This window comes from Staurois parvus, unplaced genomic scaffold, assembly GCF_062004578.1.
Source record: "Staurois parvus isolate SC_StPar_1 unplaced genomic scaffold, SC_StPar_1.0 ptg000499l, whole genome shotgun sequence".
In the NCBI taxonomy this organism is placed as follows: domain Eukaryota; kingdom Metazoa; phylum Chordata; class Amphibia; order Anura; family Ranidae; genus Staurois; species Staurois parvus.
Genome location: NW_028318295.1, coordinates 406,330 through 427,132, shown reverse-complemented (window position 1 = coordinate 427,132; position 20,803 = coordinate 406,330). Strand labels below are relative to the sequence as shown.

The 20,803-nt window shown below is 39.3% G+C and overlaps 1 long non-coding RNA gene across 9 annotated transcripts in view; it reads right to left on the bottom strand.

Annotated features, from left to right (window-relative positions):
* Positions 1 to 1,744: 1,744 nt before the first annotated feature.
* Positions 1,745 to 20,803, bottom strand: part of LOC149452046 (uncharacterized) — a 129,005-nt gene continuing 109,946 nt past the window's right edge. For 8 of the 9 annotated variants that reach the window (XR_016314937.1, XR_016314939.1, XR_016314938.1 and 5 more), the window contains 2 exons: positions 11,492 to 20,175; positions 1,745 to 6,520 (listed from right to left, as the gene is read on the bottom strand). This is a non-coding gene — a long non-coding RNA (uncharacterized LOC149452046). The remainder of the gene's footprint in view (positions 6,521 to 11,491; positions 20,176 to 20,803) is intronic. The other variant, XR_016314940.1, reaches the window with a different exon arrangement.

Sequence of the window (20,803 nt, the reverse complement as noted above, 5' to 3'; positions counted from 1 at the left end):
GCGCTGGAGTACCCAGACAATTGATACCATTATGCTGTGATTTATGTCCTTGTTCTTTGAGAGACTTGTGAGACATTGTAAAGTTGTTACTGTTGTGTTTTTTGTTTGTTTAATTTTTTTCAGTTTTGAGCAGCTGTTTTTCTTTGTGTGTACACTTCTGAACAATGGAAAACAATAACATATATCTTAAAAAAAAAATGCAGAATACCATCTCTGAATGCACAACACGTCAAACCTTGAAGCAGATGGGCTACAGCAGCAGAAGACTACACTAGGTGCAACCCCTGTCAGCTAAAAACAGAAAACAGAGGCTACAATTCACACAGGCTCACCAAAATTGGACAATAGAAGATTGGAAGAAAGTTGCCTGCTCTGAGGAGTCTTGACTTCAGCTGCAACATTCAGATGGTAGGGTCAGAATTCGGTGTAAACAACATGAAAGCATGGATCCATCCTGCCTTGTATCAATGGTTCAGGCTAATGGTGGTGGTGTATTGGTATGGGGGCTATTTTCATGGCACACTTTGGGCCCCTTAGTGCCAATTGAGCATTGTTTAAATGCCATGGCCTGCCTGAGTATTGTTTCTGACCATAGCCATCTCTTTATGACTATAGTGTACCCATCTTCTGATGGTTACTTTAAGCAGGATAATGCATCATGTCACAAAGCTCAAATCACCTCATACTGGTTTTTTGAACATGACAACAAGTTCACTGTACTCCAATGGCCTCCACAGTCATCAGAACTCAATCCAATAGAGTACCTTTTGGATGTGGTGGAACCAGAGATTTGCATTATGGATGTGCAGACGACAAATCTGCAGCAACTGCTTGATGCTATCATGTCAAAATGGACCAAAATCTCTGAGGAATGTTTCTAACACCTTGTTGAGTCTATGCCCTGAAGAATCAAGGCAGTTCTGAAGGCAAAAGGGCATCCAACCTGGTACCAGCAAGGTGTACCTAATATAGTGGCAGGTGAGTGTATATTTTCATTCATATGATTCATTAACTGAACTGAAAAGCTTGGTGCACCACAGTAAATGGTTATAGTGCCTGAAATTCCATGTTTGTGTCAAACAAGTCAAACAGGGTCATGGCAAACCATAAGAAATTAGGGTGTCATCTTGGCACACTTGCTGAGATAAAGACTGAGTATGACTAGACTGGATTATTCTCTATGGCTTGGCATATCTTTGGCTAAACACATGGTTTCTGGAAAGAGAACGAAATCTCACAAACCCTGTGCCAAGCTAGAGTAAACTGGTCAGTGACCATGTTTTGTGTACTTTGTTAAAATTAAAAGCTATATTTATTGTGCTCCTTTTAAGTAACTAAAGGAAATCTATTTGTAATTTTTACAATTCTCATTATATAAAACTCTATGACAGTGAAAATATTTTGTATTGTTAGGTAGTTTAAATAGCTCTTGGTAGATTTATCATTGCCTGCAATTGGGTGGTAACTGGGTGTCTTCTGTGGTGAAGATCTACTGGCTTTGTTCATCTGGAATTTGTGTTTATTTTCCTGTCAAAACTGTTTTAGCTCTGTATAGTTGAATGGGGACTGTTTGCAAACAGCAATTTTGAAGTCTAACACAGGTTGTCAACTGAGTTGAGGTTTGAGCCTTATCTAGCCCATTGTACATGATTTTAAACTACTCCAAAGCTTTTGTTTTCTGTCTGTTTAGGATCATTTTCTTGTTGAAAGCAGAACCCCCATCTATGTTTCTTACAGACTGGAACAATTTCCATATTGCCCTTTATTTAATAACTTTAACTTTAATCCTAATCAGTATCCCAGTTCCTGCTTATGTAAAGTATCTCTCACAACATAATATGATCACCACCTTGCTTTACCATGAGGATGGTGCTCTCACATAAGCAATGTTTGCTTTCTACCAACATATCATTTTGTTAGGCCAAATGTTCAGTTTTGGTCTCATCAGACCAGAAAACATTTTTTCCACATGTCTACTATGTTTCCCACATGCTCTTTGACAAAGCGCAGATGTGTTGAAGTGCATTTTTTCAGAAACGTCCTCCTTTGCATCATTCTTTCATAATTTCCAGGTTATAGCTATCCTATAGACATTTTGCATAGATCATACAACAGACATTTTTCCATCTTTGTGGGGTTCTCTGTTCCTTTGGACTTATGTTTGGCCTGCTGTTTGCTTCTTTGATCAGTTCTTCATTATTTGGTCACTGAGTGTTGGTAGAATGCCTTCACATGTAGCCCAGGAAAAGAGGAGAAAAATTACAGACTAAAACATTTGTTTTAAATACACATTCTACTTATCTGCAAATATACTTTTAAAAAGAACATTTTCAATAGGTTGAAGTTAGCAATGGCATACATTGATCCCAGTTCTTTTCAAGCTTTTAATTAATGATCTGGTGAATAGAAATAAAAGTAATATTGCCACTGGAATTTTTCATGTTGACACCAAAGGATGTAGAACTCTTAAAACTCAACCGGATAGATCCTTGCATAGGGATTTCAGCAAATTTGCAACAAGAGAATTTAATTAAGCAAAAAAAATGACAATAGCAGTGTCTCTAAAAGGAAGTGCACCTTAAACCAACAACTAAAAAAAAAATTAAATAGCCTTATTCAGTTTTTGCATCATTAAATAATATTAAACACAGTACTTCTGGTCATTTTTATTGCAAAACCTAGCAGAAGAGTATCAATGTTTGTGTCAAACAAGTCAAACAGGGTCGCGGCATACCATAAGAAATTAGGGTGTCATCTTGGTACACTTGCTGAGATAAAGACTGAGTATGACAAGACTGGATTATTCTCTATGGCCTGGCATATCTTTGGCTAAACACATGGTTTCTGAAAAGACAACAAAAACTCACAAACCCAGTTTCTATCCATTTATATATGGATTTTTCCAAGCCTTTAGCTTTACCTTACACATTAGCCATGTGTGGGGAACTGTGTCAAACACTTTTGCAAAATCCAAGTATACCACATCCACAGCCACCCCTCTGTCCAAGGTTTTGCTCACCTTCTCGTAAAAATAAATCAGATTTGTTTGACAACTTCCATATTTCATGAAACCATGCTGTCTGTTGCTTAAATAATTTTTTTCCAGCAAGAACTCATCTATGTGGTATTTTATTAAACTCTCCAGTATCTTCCCAACTATAGAAGTTAAACTAACAGGTCTATAATTACTTGATAAAAATTTTGACCCCTTTTAAAATATTGGCACCACATTGGCCTTATGCCAATCCACTGGTACTATGGCAGTCATTAAAGAGTCCATAAAAATTAGAAACAATGGCTTTGAAATGGCAGAGCTCAATTTTTTAAGGACCCATGCCATCCAGGCCTGGTGCTTTATTCTGTCTAAATATTTTTTGGATCATATCAATTGTGAGCCAATGTGGATCATCTGGAGCTGTGTGAATACCATGTCCATTATGGATAAGAGCTCCTTTGTATACACAGAGTTGGAGAAGGTATTTAATAAATTTGCCTTCTCTTTGTCCCCAGTCACCCACTCTAGAATATTTCATAAAGGGCCTACAAGCTTGGACTGACCTTTTTACTATTAATAGTTGTATTTTATGTTCTGCTTAAAGGTACACCTATTCCTAAATGTAATGGATTTCGTAACTCAGAGCTTGGGAATAATAAGTGTGGTTATCAGCAACATTCAGTGCCAACATACTAAGCACATAAAATGGTGTGAAAAAATACATGGCAAGTATTTACCTTGAATAAATCACTGGTAAGGCCATCACGTAAATATGGCGGTTTTGTTTAGACATCCCACCACCATCCTCACAAAAATAAAGACTTAGCATTCATTAAAAATCCAGGCTAGTTTAGTTGGGAAAAATAAATATAGAGGGTGAAGACTGGATATTTCACCATGAGTACAGAAGACAACTCTATATACATCAGGTGTGGTTAAGATGTAGAATGCCCTTCCACACAAGGTAGCAATGACAAAATCTACAACAGTCCCTACAACATTTAGTGGTTTTTAAGATCCAGGCTTAACACTGACCTCTCCTGCTCATGGGCAGCATGCATACTGACCATCACAGTACGTCTCTACTTCTCATTGAAAATAGGAAAAAATCAGTCGCACTGCATTTGAAGTGTGGCTGATTTTTTCTTATTTCCATTTTTGTATCTCAATGTTTTTATTAATTTATAAACAGTTTAAGAGAGGAGCAACCAAACAGGCCCACGCAGGGGCTATCAATTGCACATAAAAAAAAAATAAAAAAAACAGTGCTCTAACACTAACAGAGCAAAAGGTGCACCCATGCAGGGGCTATCACTGGCACATAATGTTTTTTTAGTATAACACCAACAGTAACTTATTTCCATTTTTATATAGAGTTATACTACATAATGGTTTCCAACAGCTCTCAGCAAGCACTGTGGTGAGATATCCGTGCTTGAGTTCCCATATCTGCATGCCTGCTACTATCTATGGAGGCCTCACCCTCTCTTTTGGATTTTGAATTAATTTTAAATTATGGATGATGCAATAGAAGAAACAGAAACATCCTATATGCTAAGGTGGGAACAAATAAAGCCAGTCATCATAGCATTATAGGCATGTCACATGCCTAAGAGTTGAAAGAAACCAAGGGGTAATACAACTCATAAGTCTCAACCTATATCTGAAAGCTTATGGCTGAGTCAGTCAACTCTTGAAAGTAGATATTAAGCTAAAATGTATTCCTAGTAAATATAGGAGATTTATTTAGAAAAGACTGGAATGTTTGTCAGGTTTTTATTGCAGTCCGTGTTCCTATTTAGAAATTTATTGTCACTATTTGTCCTGGTGACCATAGTCACCATGATAGGAATAGAAGGGATTTCTTTTAAATGGAATAATGGTTCTGTTAACAAATGTTAGGAGAATTGTTCAGAAAAATGGATAGAAAAAGAAATGAAAGAAGTCAGAATTTTCACACAAGCCAAATAAATTTGTGGACATTCTAAAAAGCATATGGGGATGGGCCAATTTTCTCAATTTGAAAGTGAAATAGCATTAAATGTTGTTAATCTATCCTTGTACACACTGACTAAAACGCACAAAGATTTATTAAATTTCCAATAACATGCTAATGAATTGCTAAAAGATGTGCCCTTATACGTAAAGAAAAGCTTATCTCAAATGAGTCAACTCCATTGTTATAGTGAGAAAAAAAATACCCCTTGAGGACATGATAGGAGATTTCTGTTCACTCATGAGAAAAGATTAGAGGCATATTTAGATTTAAGCTGAACCCTAGGAAGAGTGACACTGTTAGGAGATGATAAATGATGAAGAAATAGAACTGGTTAGAGAAAAAAAAAACAAAAGAACACAAACATTTTAAAAAGTTGAATTAATTTAATTCACTGTCCCTCAATTCAAGGTTGGAACTGTGTGTTAATAAGGTTTGCAAGACTACAGAAAATATGAGGAGGAGGTTATACAACAGTAATTTAATTGCTGAGATCAGGAAAGCCTTAAGGCAATTAATGGAAAATGAAAAAAAAAATCATAATAAAAATGTTACATCAAGACTCCAATGTAGTAGTCATGGACAGGCTGAAATATGAGTAGTGATGTTAGAAAATACTAAGAAACAAGAATTGATAAGAAGAAGAAATTAAAAATATCCCCTTCAGAGAATAATAAATGTAATTCTATAAAGACATCTTTTTTCTTTTGCCATGTTTTTTAGGTCTGTACTTTAATGTGAAGATGTCCCCCTTACAATCTGTTTTGGTGATGACTATAAAATGTTGGATTGCTCATTACATGTTTTCTGATGACAATTATTAACGGGACAGCTTAAGAGACTGAATCTCTCTATAAGATCACAAAAAGAAATAAACATTGGTAGAGGTTTTAATTTTTCCCCACAATCTAAAAACTAAGAAAAATAAAATGTTCAAGTTTAGATATGATTATGATTAGATTAAACAAAAACACCTAAAAGCTCAATTTTTGTGCCTTACTGAAACTAAAAATCATTTGGGTTGACCCATAGTATTTGACTGTGGAAGTCTAAAGAAAAAGGCAAGTCAGTATAAATATCAACATAAAAAATGTAGTTTTTTTGGAATTACAAGTATTCTAAGGATGAAAATAATGAAAAATATATGGATCCCAGAGAGTTTCCTAATGACTAGATTGTCCATTGAGGATCTGTACTTGAACATCCCCCTGAGGTAGGTTTGGAGCTGGTCTCAGGATGTACAGCATATAAGATATGTAATTAAAACATAAAGGGGTTGATTTACTTAATCTTTAAAGTGCAAAATCTGGTGTAGCTGTGTATGGTAGCCAATCAGCTTCTAACTGTCAGGAACTATAAACCAGGTGGAGACAGAAAGTGCAGTTAAAATCACACCTTTAATGAAAAAGCAAATATAACACAGATAAGGAATGTAGTCAAAACAGAAGCCAGGGTTTGGATGCCAGTGTTGGTAATCAGATAAGCCAGGGTCTGGAAACCAGAAGTCAGCATAGCCAGGAGCCAAAAATCTGGAACAGGAACCAGAAGAGAAGTCAGCCAGACTGAGTTGTACACAGGAACACAGGCAGGAACACACTGGAGATCACAGAACATGCAAGGGTAAGGAAGAAATGAGCTAACCTGCTAAACAGCAAAAAGGGCTGGCTGTGGGCTGGACTAATGAGGCAGGTAATGGTATCCAGGTGAGTCACTGTGGAGACGAGTGGCTGGTAATTAACCGACAGCTGAGCAGCTTCTGAGCACTGAAAAAAGAGCTGCTCATTGAGAAGCAGGAGCCAAGACTTGCCAGTACCCCCTTCTTAACAACCCCCCCCATCGGGGGGGGGACCAGGCTTGAGAGGAAAATGTAAATGAAAAGCACAGAGGAGGGCAGGAGCATGTACGTCCAAGGATGAGACTCAAGAGCATTCCTCCGGACCGAAACCCTCCAGTGAACTAGATATTGTATGCGTTCATGAAACCTACAGGAGTCAGTGATAGATTGTATCTCATATTCCTCATGGTTGTCAATCAGAATCGGGCAAGGACGTGGAACTGAGGTGGTATAGTGGTTACACACCACAGGTTTAATAAGTCAACATGAAATACATTGGAAATACGCATGTTGGAAGGAAAATCTAATGCGTATGCCACTGGGTTAACCCTACAGAGTATTCAGAAAGGCCCAATATACTAAGGTGCCAGTTTTAGTGAGGGAACACAAAGTTGGAGGATATGAGAAGACAGCCATACCCTCTACCCAACTTGGTAGGAGGGTGCAGGTAGGTGTCAACGGTCAGCATGGAGTTTATACCTCTCTCTGGATAGTGGCAAGGATTCTTGGATCTGCACCCAAATGGAACAGAGTTCTCGCAGATGTTCCTCTAACACAGGAATTCCCTGCGGAACAAATGTATCAGGCAACATGGATGGCAGGAACCCATATTTCGATATAAATGGAGATAATTGGGAGTCGCCATTGATGGCATTATTGTGAGAAAACTCTGCCCAAGGTAACAGGTCTGACCAGTTGTTATGGTGGTCTGAAATATAGCAACGTAGGAATCGTTCCAAGGCTTGGTTGGCCCATTCGACTGCCCCATTAGACTTTGGGTGATATGCAGAGGAGAAGAAAAGCTGAATTCCCAACTGTGCACAAAAGGCTCACCAAAACCTGGACACAAACTGGCTACCCCTGTCCAAGATAATAACTTTAGGCAACCCATGTAACCAAAAGACCTCCCGATCGAATAATGATGCCAGTTCCTTGGATGTAGACAACTTCTTTAGCAGAATGCAATGTGACATTTTTTAAAACTGGTCAACCACCATAAGAATATATGTATTGCTCATCGGAGTTAGGTAAATCCACAATAAAATCAATAAACAAGTGGGTCCAAGGCCTCTCTCCAATGGGTATGGGTTGTAGAAGGCCTACTGGAAGGTGTTGTGGTGTTTTATTCACACACGGGACAAGCAGCTATAAACACAGTTACATCAGCACGGAAACTAAGCCACCAGAATAGTGGCGACATAGACCATATGAGTTGATTTTTCCCTGGGTGTCCAGCTGCTTTGAAAGAATGGTAGGTCTGGAGCAAAGCAGTGCAGAGATTATCAGGGACAAAGCAGCGGTCATGAGGTTTTCCAGGTGGAGAATGTATTTAAGAAGCCATAATTCTCTCACTCAAAGTTGAAGTGAGACTATTGCAAATAGTGGTCAATATGCAGTCCAGAGGTATCACAGGAATAGGAACAGACTCCCTTTTGTAAAAGGAGGAAAACTGCCATGATAATGCACCTGCCCTTATATTCTTCATACCAGGTAAGAATGAGACTATGTAATTGAGGTTTGACAGAAAAAGGGCACCCCAATCCCTCCTAGGAGATAAACGTTTAGCCTCAGACAAGAATGTGAGATTCGTATGGTCAGTCAAAATGAGCAGCAGTACAGTAGTACCCTTGAGCAGATTCTCCATTCTTTAAGAGATAAAATAATGGCTAATAATTCTCTGTTCCCAATTTCTAATTGCATTCTGCTGGAGACATATGTTTAGAAAACTAACCACGATGATGCATAGGGCCCACAGGGATAGGACGTTGAGACAGGAGGATGCCTAATCCAGTCTCCGAGGCATCAACTTCAAGAATGAAGGGTAATGTGGGATCAGGATGTGCCAGCACTGGGGCTGCAGCATAAGTGGCATTGAGGGATTCAAAAGCTTTAATGGAATCCAGAGATCAATTCTGTGGGTTGCCTTCCTTTCTGGTCATCTCAGTCAAGGGTTTAACATGAGCAGATAAATTATGAATAAACTACCAAATAATAATTGGCGAAGCCAAGAAAACGTAGAGGACGTAGACCTATGGGTCAAGGCCACTGTAAGACTGAAAAAGATAAAAAAACTCAGTGAGCGCTCAACGTAAAAAAGCAGCCATGCACAATAAAGGAAACCATAAGACCTACAGAAGACATGCAAAATAAAATAGGTACAGCGCTTAAAATGTAAATAGTCCCGGTGGATGTATAACATATAATTCATGTATAAGATTACACGCCGTAATAAATATAAAGAGCTCAGAGTGACTTCAATACTCCCAAATTCATCACTTTCTCAAATTCGGTGAGAGGCAGGATATGGATAAAATGCGCACTCACCGGGCTAGTATTGCGCAGTGTATAAATTAATGGAGGCCTGCCAGGGGGTCCCTCTCAGGATGGAAATTGAATCAGCCTGGGATGGATGGATATCATCAGGATGGATATTCAACCGGAGGTCCACTTTAAGGACACGGGTGCAGCCTCTTCAATATAGTAGGATAGTCACCAGGGGGAGCTCTGGGGGATTAAATGCTCAGTGCAGAGCAAAGATGGAAATACCCATAGTGTAGTATTTTCACAATGATATTTAATAAAGGATAGTGAAATCAACAGATAAGTAATTAGATATCCTCATACATGTAAGGTAGTATGTGCCAAATATGTGCCACTGTAAGACTGCAGACAGTTTCTCTGGGTCTATCGAAAACTCAGCAGCAGATATGACATAACCCAAAAATTTAATCTGTTCATGATGAAACCCGTACTTTCTGACTTGCAATACAAGCTGTTTTCTCTCAACCTCTGTAGCACACAGGAGATTTCTGTGTGATGGTTTTCTAGGGATTTTGAATATGTGAGAATATCTTCTAGGTAAACCACCACACACTGCTGCAGCATATCTCGGTTGACATCATTGATAAATTCCTGGAAAACTGCAGGAGCATTGCAGAGACCAAAGGGCATTACAAGGCATTCGTAGTGTCCGCTTTTGGTTTCAAATGCAGTTTTTCATTCATCGCCCTCCTTAACTCACATGAGATTGTATGCCCCTCTAAAATCAAGCTTAGTGAAGACCTTTGCTCATTTGAGGTGGTCAAATAATTTCATTATCAATAGGATCGGATAAGCATTCTTAATAGTAATGCTATTGACACCCCTATAAATGATACGGGGTCTCAGTTCACCACTCTTCTTTTTCACACAAAAAAAAACTGCAACGGCAGGCGAAGAGGATTTGCAGTTGAACTCCCAAGATAGTGAATCTGCAACATACTCCTCCATAGCCTTATCCTTCAAGACAGACAAAGGATTAACCTGGCCACAAGGAGAAATGGCACCAGCTTGAAGATCAATTGTGCAGTCATAAGGCTGATGTGGCGGCAAAATACTGGCCTGACCTTTGTCAAGGACATCAGGGAATTCCTGGTAGTCCTCTGGCACAGAAGAGACTGAAGACATGCAGAAGACCCAACTCACATTCTGAAAACAAGCATTAGTGCATTGTGGTGACTATGAAAGAACCTCAGCTCTATGCTAATCAAATGAAGGATTGTGCTTCTGTAATCAAGGATAACTCATTATAACTGGGTAATGAGATGAGGAAATGACTTGGAATTGAATTATCTCATGGTGAAGAACCCTGCAGCCATGGTCAACAGAGTGGTTTCATGGGTCAAATGGGCAAGCTTGGGAGGTCTCCCATCAATAGCCTCAATGGCAAGTGGGGAGGCCCAAGGCTGTCGTGGTATCGAGTGCTTCAACACAAAGGCACTATCTATGAACTATCTATGAACAAACCTGCAGCCCCAGAACCAATTAGGGCCTGGGTGTCAATGGAAAGCTTAGACCAGGAAAGGGTAACCAGAACTAGAGGCTTATCTTTAAGGATAGTTGGGGATGCAAAGACGCCACCTAAGTCTGTCCCCTACAGGACCTCAGGTAAAGGTGTTTCCCAACAGATTGGACAAGACTTCCACAGTAAAGGCACAATTTCTCCCTTCTTCTATAGGCCCTCTCTTTGGCAGAGAGACGTGTGAAGCCCAGCTGCATGGGCTCTACTTCACTGGAGGATTTAGGCCCAGGAGGAATGGGAGGTAAGGGAAGCATGGGTGGGAATGCAAAGCTCAGAGCCAAATGTACAGGAGGCTTCTGCAAGCGCTCCTTAAAGGAAGGTCTATCTCGGAGTCTGGTATCAATGAAAATGGCAAACGAGATCAACTTCTCAAGATTCTTAGGTATATCTTGAACTGCAATCTCATTTTTAATATTATCAGAGAGGCCATGGGAAATATCAGCCATAGGAGCCTCACTGCTCCAACCAATCTCTGCTGCCAGAGTATGGAATTCAATAGTGTAGTCGGCAACAGTTCTTGAACTCTGTTTAATGGAGATGAGGCTTTTTGCAGCAGAGATGGAGTAAGCAGGAATTATCAAATACCCTTTTATAAGAGGCCACAAACTCAGGGTAATCCTGGACAACAGGATTTAGTGTCTCCCATCGAGAGTTTGCCCACGCCAAGGCTTTGTCAGAAAGCAAAGACATAATGAAGCCTACTTTGCCTCTGTCCATTGGGAACATCTGGGCAGTATCTCAAGATATATTCCAACCAGGTTGGATCTCTGTAGTGAGATGGATCATCCCCAAACTGCTGGGGAAGCAGAGCAGAACCAGTCATACCTCCTACAGTGGTAGTATCAGAGGCAGGTGCCTGAACATAGATAGGAGCAGCAGCAGGGATGGCTTGAAACACTGGTTGTACAGGAGCAGCTGGAGTAGGCAGATCCAGATGAGCAGTTCAGATTAGGAGTGCTTGTAATGCTATGAGAGACTGAAGTGTTGGTCCTGCTTGTCCAATCTGAAAAAAATATTATGACTAGGTGATTTGCCTGCATCTTCTGAATTCATGGTCCTTGCGTAATGTCAGGAACCATAAACCTGGCGGAGACAGAAAGTACAGTTAAAATCACACCTTTAATAAAAAAGCAAAGATAACATAGATTAGGAACATAGTCAAAACAGAAGTCAGGGTTTGGATGCCAGTGCAGGTAATCAGACAAGCCAGGGTCAGGAAACCAGAAGTCAGCATAGTCAGGAGCCAAAAATCTGGAAAAGGAACCGGAAGTCAGCCAGACTGAGTTGTACACAGGAACACAGGCAGTAACACACTGGAGAGCATATACTATGCAAGGGCAAGTGGGAAATGAGCTAAGTTGCTAAACAGCAAAAAAGATTGGTTGCAGGCTGGACTAATGAGTCAGGTAATGGTATCACGGTGATTCACTGTGGAGACAATGGGAGGATGGTAATTAACCACTGGACAGCTTCAGAGCACTGAAAGAAAAGAGCTGTTGTTTAAGAAGCAGGAGCCCAGCCCTGACACTAACTTCAGCTTGTTCAGTTAGTTTTTACAAAAAACTGGAAGCTGATTGGTTTCTATGAAGAGCTGCACCAGATTTTGCACTCTTCAGTTTTAGTAAATCAACCCCAAAAAGTTTATTATTGAGACTATCACTCCGTTTAACACACATTTTTTTGTGTATGAGGGACCAGTTACAGGATTTGGTGATTGATATAACTTCTTTCTCTGCATGCGTCAACCTGTACTTGGATTAGTGTAAACACATTTTCTAATATTTTTATACAGAAGTATCTTATTGCTAGTAAAGTCATGCTCATTTAGAATGGTGCTGAAGATGAATAAATTAATTTATTAAACAAAATTGCATTAATTTAATTTTTACATATACTTAAAATAGGAGAGTATTACTTTCTGCATTTGATAGTTTTGATAGATTATTATTTATTAACAATTAAGAAAGGAAATAGAAAAGTAAGTTTAAATGGGCATATTTAATAGCAAAAAGAAAGAAAAGAGAGAATTTATGTTAAATTGAGAAGGAAATGAATACAGAGTAATCCCACAGTATTCAATAACAACCTTCTGTAATGAGTCAAATTAAGTAGGTAACATGCTATTAACCCCCCCTTGTGGTATTCCCGAGTGTAGCTCGGGGTTAACTTTCAGTACCAGAAGTGGTAACCCAGAGCTACACTCGGGAATACACTGCAGCGCTTCTCCAGCGATCTCTGTTTAACTTACCTTGTCCTGCGGTCCCACGATGTTCCCCCTGCAGCGTCCCGGCCATGTCCTCCGGCCGATGCCGGCATCCGTCTTCTGGGTTCCATTCCCTGCAAACATCGGGACGTACCTGACACACGGGGGATGGAACCGGCAGGAAATTCAAAAATGTCAAAATTGTTCATTCACTCAATGCACTAAAATCTGATAGTAAAACATTACTGTATCAAACCATTTCACATACATTTTGTCCCGAGTGCTTTGTCCTGCACCCTGCCTGCATTTTTACTGTTCTTCCTGCCCGGAAACTGAGAAATGTCCATGGAGTCCAAAAAGCGTCCCTTTAGGTCAAAAGCGATTTTAGACCAGCTAGAGAACAGCAAAAGTAATTTAGAACCACTTGTAGAATTGAGTGATAATGATTTGTGGGGAAATTCGTCATCAGACACTGAAAACGATTTTGCGACTGAACTCAGCGATGTGCGAACTTGGCGCTCTATTTCAAATTTCAGTGTTTTTGGTTTGATTACATTATTGAATTAAATTTATTATGATTATATTATTTTTTTATGATTATTTATTATATTATAATTTATGATTTTGTGTTTCAAATTTTATCAATCCCGAGATGTTTACTAGACTCTTGTTCGGACAGATTTCAGTGAGTTATTCCTAAGAATTACAGGCCTACAATAAAAATAACAACAAATTTCCATTAAAAATAATGTACCGCTTTGAGCACAGAAATACTGACATAATCAGACCGCTAGGGAGGTTAAGACATTGGAAGATTTGACAAAGTGAAGAGCGTGCAAGCAAGATCTTTAAAAGACAAAGTAGTTCTAACTAATTTTAAAATAAGGGTCTGTTAACACTGAAATGCACTATGTCACAATGCATGTGTTTTTGTTTACTGAGGTACATTGCAGCATGCTGTGTAAGGCAGCCTATTCAAAATAAATGAGATGTAATGCATCTCAGCACTTGTTGTTTTTTTTTGCAATACAATGCACATTGTCTCTTGTGGTATGCTGCAGTTTTTGTTGCAGCCCCAGATACATTGGGGTGGTATTACAAATTAAAGGCACATCAACACAGAAATAAGCCACACTAGTGTAACCAAGCCCTAACATTAAGAACTATAAGTCAAGAGAGGTACCTTTAAATATAAATAATGTGTTTCAAAAAGATTAATAAAAGAATGAGTAATGATTGAAAAAAATTGGGGTCATATAAGGTATGAGGCAGGCTGTTCAACTGTAATGGTCACTTATTGTTTGGTTTGTAAACACATTTTGGTATGAAACACAATAGGGCAACTAAGAAAGTGACGTGAGTAATTTTAAACTATATAAAGAAATATATGAGGGTTTGACAAACCCTGGATTTGTTTGCATATACATACACTTAAGGAGAAGAAAAATAAAATCACAATTACTAAAATTAAAAAACAAAGTGGATATATAAACTTTGGACAAACATCAAAGTTTGAATGTAAATTGGACTACAGAGTATTTTACAAACATATTACATGGATATTATTATTATTATTATACAGTATTTATATAGCGCCAATAGTTCGCTCAGCGCTGTACATTACAATGGGAGACAATACATGAGACAGTACAATGACAATACAGTGTAATACACGAGGGTTCGAGGGCCCTGCTCCTTGGAGCTTACAATCTAGAAGGGAGGGGATAGTGGTATGGTAGGAAAAGTTGTGGGGGATGGAGTAGTGGGAAGAGAGGAGGAGATCGGCAGTTAGCAGGGGGCGGGGTAGGCTTCCCTGAAGAGGTGGGTTTTCAGGGTGTGCCTAAAGGAGAGGAAAGATAATTAATAATTAGTTAATAATAGTTAATAATAAAAAAATGTGTTGATGAACAACGTATTTAAGCTGAATATAAAAAAGCAACATGACAACACACATATCTATTATATTATACCATTCTGGCAAATGTAAGTGGTTGTATATAAAAAATACATTGGGTTTCTGGTTCCCTTAAGGACTATATAAAAATTTTGAGATTCAATTTGATCTTGTTGTAGCATACTCATAACTGAGATATGAGAGATATTTGGAATAATGCAGATTTAAACCCAACTCTTGGCTATTTAATTAATTTTTTTTACAAACTTTTTGTTTGTGTCTTGAGGAAATCCTGTGACCTGAAGGGTTAGCTCACGTTAACTTTTCCCAATGATGCAGAGAATAGTAATTATATCAGCACCAGTTTCTGCACTATTAAACTGGGACTGCAGAGAGAGGTGGATATTTCCACTAAGGGGTATTTTTCTTGAGAAAAAATCATAAAACAGACATATATTTATATCAAAAGCAACACAAGTGGACAGCTCTCTAAAGCCCTGCACTCACAATATGTCCTCAGAAAATCTTTCTTCAGAAAAAGAATTGCTGCAGGGGATAACACAAGAGAGAAGCAGAGTATTGCAACCCGAGCTGCATTTTCCAGAAGCAAAATAGCTAATGATGTAGCCTATCCTTCCAAATGTTGTTCTTGCATAGAATGTGATTACAATGCATGAAAGACTGGATAACTATATTTGGAACATGACATGCTATAACTGAAAATACTGCCTATCAGACAGAAAGAAACACCTCCTTGTACAGAGCCATTTCCAAGCACTTCTATTTATGGAGGATCCCTAAAGTGAAACACTGCTCTTACTTCCAGCATACTTACAGCAGAATTGTGAGGTCTGCAGCTGACCAAACGTCTCCTGGTAACTTTATCTTTAACTTGAGCTTTGGTTGTTTGTGAAGACTTTAATGCCTGCAAAGTTGCCTTGAAAATAATTGTTAGCAATTTCATTTGTTTTTTTTTTCTGCACAGGGATTAATATGTAGATTGAGTAGAGCCCCATATCATTTTTGCCCTGTCCTAATACTGGAAATATTAACTGTTTTGCTTTGATCCAAAAACATTTTATTTTCAGGTACTCTTGCTATATACAGTATGTTATGTAGTGTAGCAGGGTAGCCGATCTCCCCCTCCCACAGCTTTCCAACATCGCCAAGAGAACTGATAGGGTGGCTGCACTAGCAACTCTGTGTGATCCTGGCCACTTTTTCCCTCTTCCGTCCTGTCAACAATATATAGAGGTAATTGCAGCTTGAAGTTAGCTGCTACCAGTGAAGAGTTGCTGTGGCATGTCAAATTTGGAGCCACTGTTCTTTTTCCAAATTATATCCCAGATAATTTTCCAAACTGGTGACATATACCAGCAGTGGTAGTCTGATTCCAAGATGGAGGAAAATATGAGACATCATCCCCTTCCCAAATGATGTGGCAGAACACTAGAGCTTAAAGAGGCTCATGGGAAAGGGTGAGCAGGTATATTTAAGAATGCTTTGAACATTATTTTTAAGCTGGAAATAATGTTCAGAAGAAGGAGCTTTGTTAGATGTTTAGAGCAAAGAGAAGGGCTTGATCCAGATTTAATTATTGACCTGATGAATTCCTTTTTTCAACCACCATAGTAGTAAAGAAGGATTTTGGCATAGAGTAGCAGTTAATGCTATCATTTAAAGAATTGTATTTAATGCTATCCTATACTCTAAGGGAATGTTTAATTATAGGATTAGTGACCATGGCAAGTAGTGAGAAGTCCAAGTGAGAAGTCCAAAAAATATTATTTATAGCTATGGAAATTTTTGCCAAGGGGCAATTTGGGTGACCTCTTAATAATATTGATCCTCCTGGGCTGCCAAGCCTGTGTTAAAGTAGTACCAGCTTAGACCCAGACCCTGGGTCTCTGATTATTCCATATGAACCTCAAAAAGAGGAGCTGGAAAGGCTGCAGTATGTAAGAAGGTGTCAGGAGCCAACTAGCGGTAGCCTCTAGCAGCCCACAGACCGGAATTCCTCAGGGCGCGGAATCTAAGCCCCAGCCTGCTGTTTCACCAGAGCCCCTGATGGTGGGGATGGACTTGGAGCAGTCTGAGACCAGGTCGCGGCCCCCGAGTACAACCGGCTGCGGTAGAGGTGGTTGCCAGTGGCAAGTAACAGGTGAGAGCCTGATGTGAAGAGGCAGAGTGCAGCGTAGTCAGACAGGCCGGGTCGGTAACAGCGGAGGCAGGCGGTACAGAGCGGCAGGCAAAAGGATCAAAGGGTCACAGGCCAGGTTCAGCAACAGGAGGTCAGGTAAACAGGAGAAGACAGAAGAATGGTCAAGACAAGCCAGGGGTCAGGGCAGGAGATGGTCACGACAATCCGGGTCAGGCTGGGCCGGCAACAAAGGCAATCTCTCAGGAACGACGAACAGGAACCGCAGGAGTAAGACCATATGGCAATTTGAGCACTGCAAAAGGTCTGTTTAAATATGGCGCCCTGCGCCGTCATTGGTGCCTGGCACGAGTGCAAATGCGCGGCTGCAACTGCCGCCGCGGGTGCCTGGGTCCCAGCGCCCGCATGTTGCTGCGCCTAGGTAATTTGCGCCTGCGCAGTTCCGTGCGCCGCGGCGGAACCCGGGATTCCTGAAGGGAATAGAAGGGATAGGCACTGGTAGGCACCCTAAATGGATAGCTAGCCATACTATCTCTTATTTTTTTTCCATGTTTCCAAAGTTGCCCTGTTTGCATAAGCAGGGAGAAATGGTTGTCCACATAAATGGTGTCATAATACTATTTGCCCAAATAAGAAAGGAATGTTGACTTGAGATGGAATGCAAGGGTATTTTGTGGCATCCGCACCAGAGATATTGAGAGGTTGATGTTAAACACCCACGATATAACTGATAATTGTATCACATTGGGCAGGGATGTTTGCAGGTTGGAGAGTGCCAGGATGACTTCATCTCTTCGTGTGTGTGTGTGTGTGATTATTATTCTATAACAATTCCCATAGCCCTGTATAATCAGCTTCCTGAGGAAAACATCTAAAAGATCATTTAAGTTGTCAACACTCTTATTTAGTACCATTTCCTGGGGGAGTGTTCCACATTTTTACTGCTCTAACAGTAAATGTCCTCTTCAGAGACCTTAGTGTAAACAGTTTATTACAGTTATTGGATCCATCTTTGATATATTTGTACATTGTAATCATATCCCCTCTTAAGTCTCTCTTCTCCATAGTAAATAGCTGTAATCCATGTTATTTATCCACATAGCTGAAGTTCTCCATCCCCCTTAATAATTTTGTTGCCCTTTGATGAACTCTTTCTAATTCAACAACATTTTTCCTTATGATTGATTAACAAAACTGAACTACATATTCAAGATGAGGCTGGATCAGTGTTTTTAAAGAGGTAGCAATGCACTCCATCATAATATAAAAGATGATTGCCCTACACAGATCTTATAAATTACCCAAAATATCCACAGAAATTTATAAGGAAACATCATCTTCAAAACAGTATAATTTTCAACATGTTTCACAAGGGTAAGTTCTACCCGGGCTTTGGGTTAGCTCTGTGTCTTTCTGCACCTTCCGCTGTGGGTAAGCTTTGGTGTCCAGCCTGGTGCTCGCTTTATGTACACATCTTGTATCATACATATATTATGGTAATGCTATTTCAAATATTGTTTGTTTTCATTCATTTAGACACATTGGGTGCTCTCCCCAGCCTTCTGAGGAAGAGGCTTATACCATGAAATATGTTGGGGATGATACTTTTTTGAAGATGATGTTTCTCTATACATTAATTTGTGTACATTTTGGGTCAATTTCTGGCTCTCTAAATTTGTTTATAGATCTTTCTAGAGAGACCATCTTTCATATTATGATAGGGGGCATCATTAATTGTATTTTTATAATTGTAAATTTGTCTGTTTTTAACCAATACTTGTAATAAAATTATATCTTTTTTATAACAATGTGTACTGTGTGCATGGGGCATTGAGTCCATTTATTTTGTTTTTATCTATGATCTTTACAGGTAGAACAAGGTATCACCCCTTTTTTTCTTTTATCATTGTTTTCGTTATATTTGCTTTGATTTTTAGCAAAATCAAGATAAACTACTTCCAGTGGACTTCCACTATCCAATTTGTCACTTGCTTCCTCATAAAATGATAACAGTTTGGTCTTACAAGCATGGTCTTTCATAAATCTATGCTGGTTGTAACTTATGATACCTGTATTGCAGACAAATTTCAGAATAGAGTCACTTACCATTGCCAAAAATACCTTACACATCTTTGCTGTTAGGCTGACTGGTCTTTAGTTCCTTGATATACAGCTTGTTCCTTTTGTGTAAATTGGTAGCACATTTGCTCTATGTCAATCAGTTGGTACCATTCCATTTAGTAGGGTGTCTTTACAAATTAGAAATAGAGGTTTGGCTATCACTTAGAAATATAGGTTTGGCTATATTTACCCAGCAACAGCCTTATATATGGCCAAGATACAGTACCAAGAGCTTTTTTAAATATCCAGGGACAGTAAGTTATTTCCTAATTTTTGCAAGAAACTTAAGATGCAATATTTGCCTTATGTTATTCCCTACTTGTATGTTGGGTATGAAACCAGGTTCCTGTCAATGAGGTAGTAGATTACCATATTAAGTCTAAAAAATATAATGATTACCAATAGTTTAACATTTAAATTGAGGAACCTATAATTAGATAATGAAGTGTAGGATAGTATCAGGTTTAGGTATAATGCAGATGGAAATGTTTTGCTTTTTTAACATTATTGTTATTATGCAGGATTTATATAGTGCCAACAGTTTACACAGCATTTTACAACATAAGGGCAGGCACTACAATTATGATACAAATTAATACAGGATCATTCAGAGGGCCCTGCTCATTAGAGCTTAATTCCAGGGAACTAAAAAGCTATTCCTGTACTAGGGCCCTCCTCCTACTGCAAGGGTTAACTGCTTGATTTGCCTAGGGTAAAAGCAGGAAAAGAGCTTCTACTTACCCTATACCTTGCCCCCATCCCCCAGCAGTCAGGACTCACCTGTTCTTTCAAAATTTCTGGGCTGTGGGAAGGCCCTTGGCATCCTCAATTTTAATGCTCCAGGGAACTAATAAAGCTATTCTTGTACTAGGGGCCCCCTCACACTGCAAGGATTAACTGCTTGAATTGCCTAGGGTACCAGGAAAAAGGGCTTCTACTTACCTTATCCCTTCAACCTTCCCTCCCCAGCACTCACCTCTTCTTTACAAATCTCTGGGCTGTGGGCAGGTATCCTTACTTTTAATGTAGCACTGTTGGTCCTGAGTTGTAAATAGGGACATCACAGCTGCAACTGTTTAACTGAGCCCTGAAAAGAACAGGCTTTGGGAGACTGGTCGCATGACAGAAAGTGCCTATAGTAGCAAAGGATAAGGTAAAAAAAAGTACTTCAAACCGATACTCTTGGCAAAAAAAGAAAACATTTAAATTGTTACTAAACCCAGGACCCTGCATTCACTCTATCTGGCCTCCCACAGTACACAGAACATGGAAATGCAATTATTTTAGTAAATATAAACTGCTAAATACATTTTCATATCAGCAGTTAGAGCAGTCTTGTGACTTCAATCAGTGTTCAACAGAGCACTGGTTAAAGCTTGTAGGGGGCGTTTTCTCTAGGAGGATGAAGAACATCTGACCTCTCCCAAGAAAAAAAAAACCTCTCTAGCAATGCACACCAAATTATGCATTATCTCCACATGATATGTCAGGAGATAAGAGGGACACACTGGAAGAATGGGTGGATCACAGAAGTCAGGGTCAAACAGCAAAACTAAACCCACAGCAGTAAAATCAGTCTGTATATGCAGTAAAGCATGCTTGTTATACTCACTCTTGAACCTAAGGGATTAATCCTCTGCATTGTGTAAAAAGGCTGTTTGATCCTTTCTTTTCTGCCCCTCCTCTTGTTGAAATGACCACCTGATACAGACTGAACCCGTGGTCACATGCACATACTCAGTTTGGTGTGTATTGCTAGAG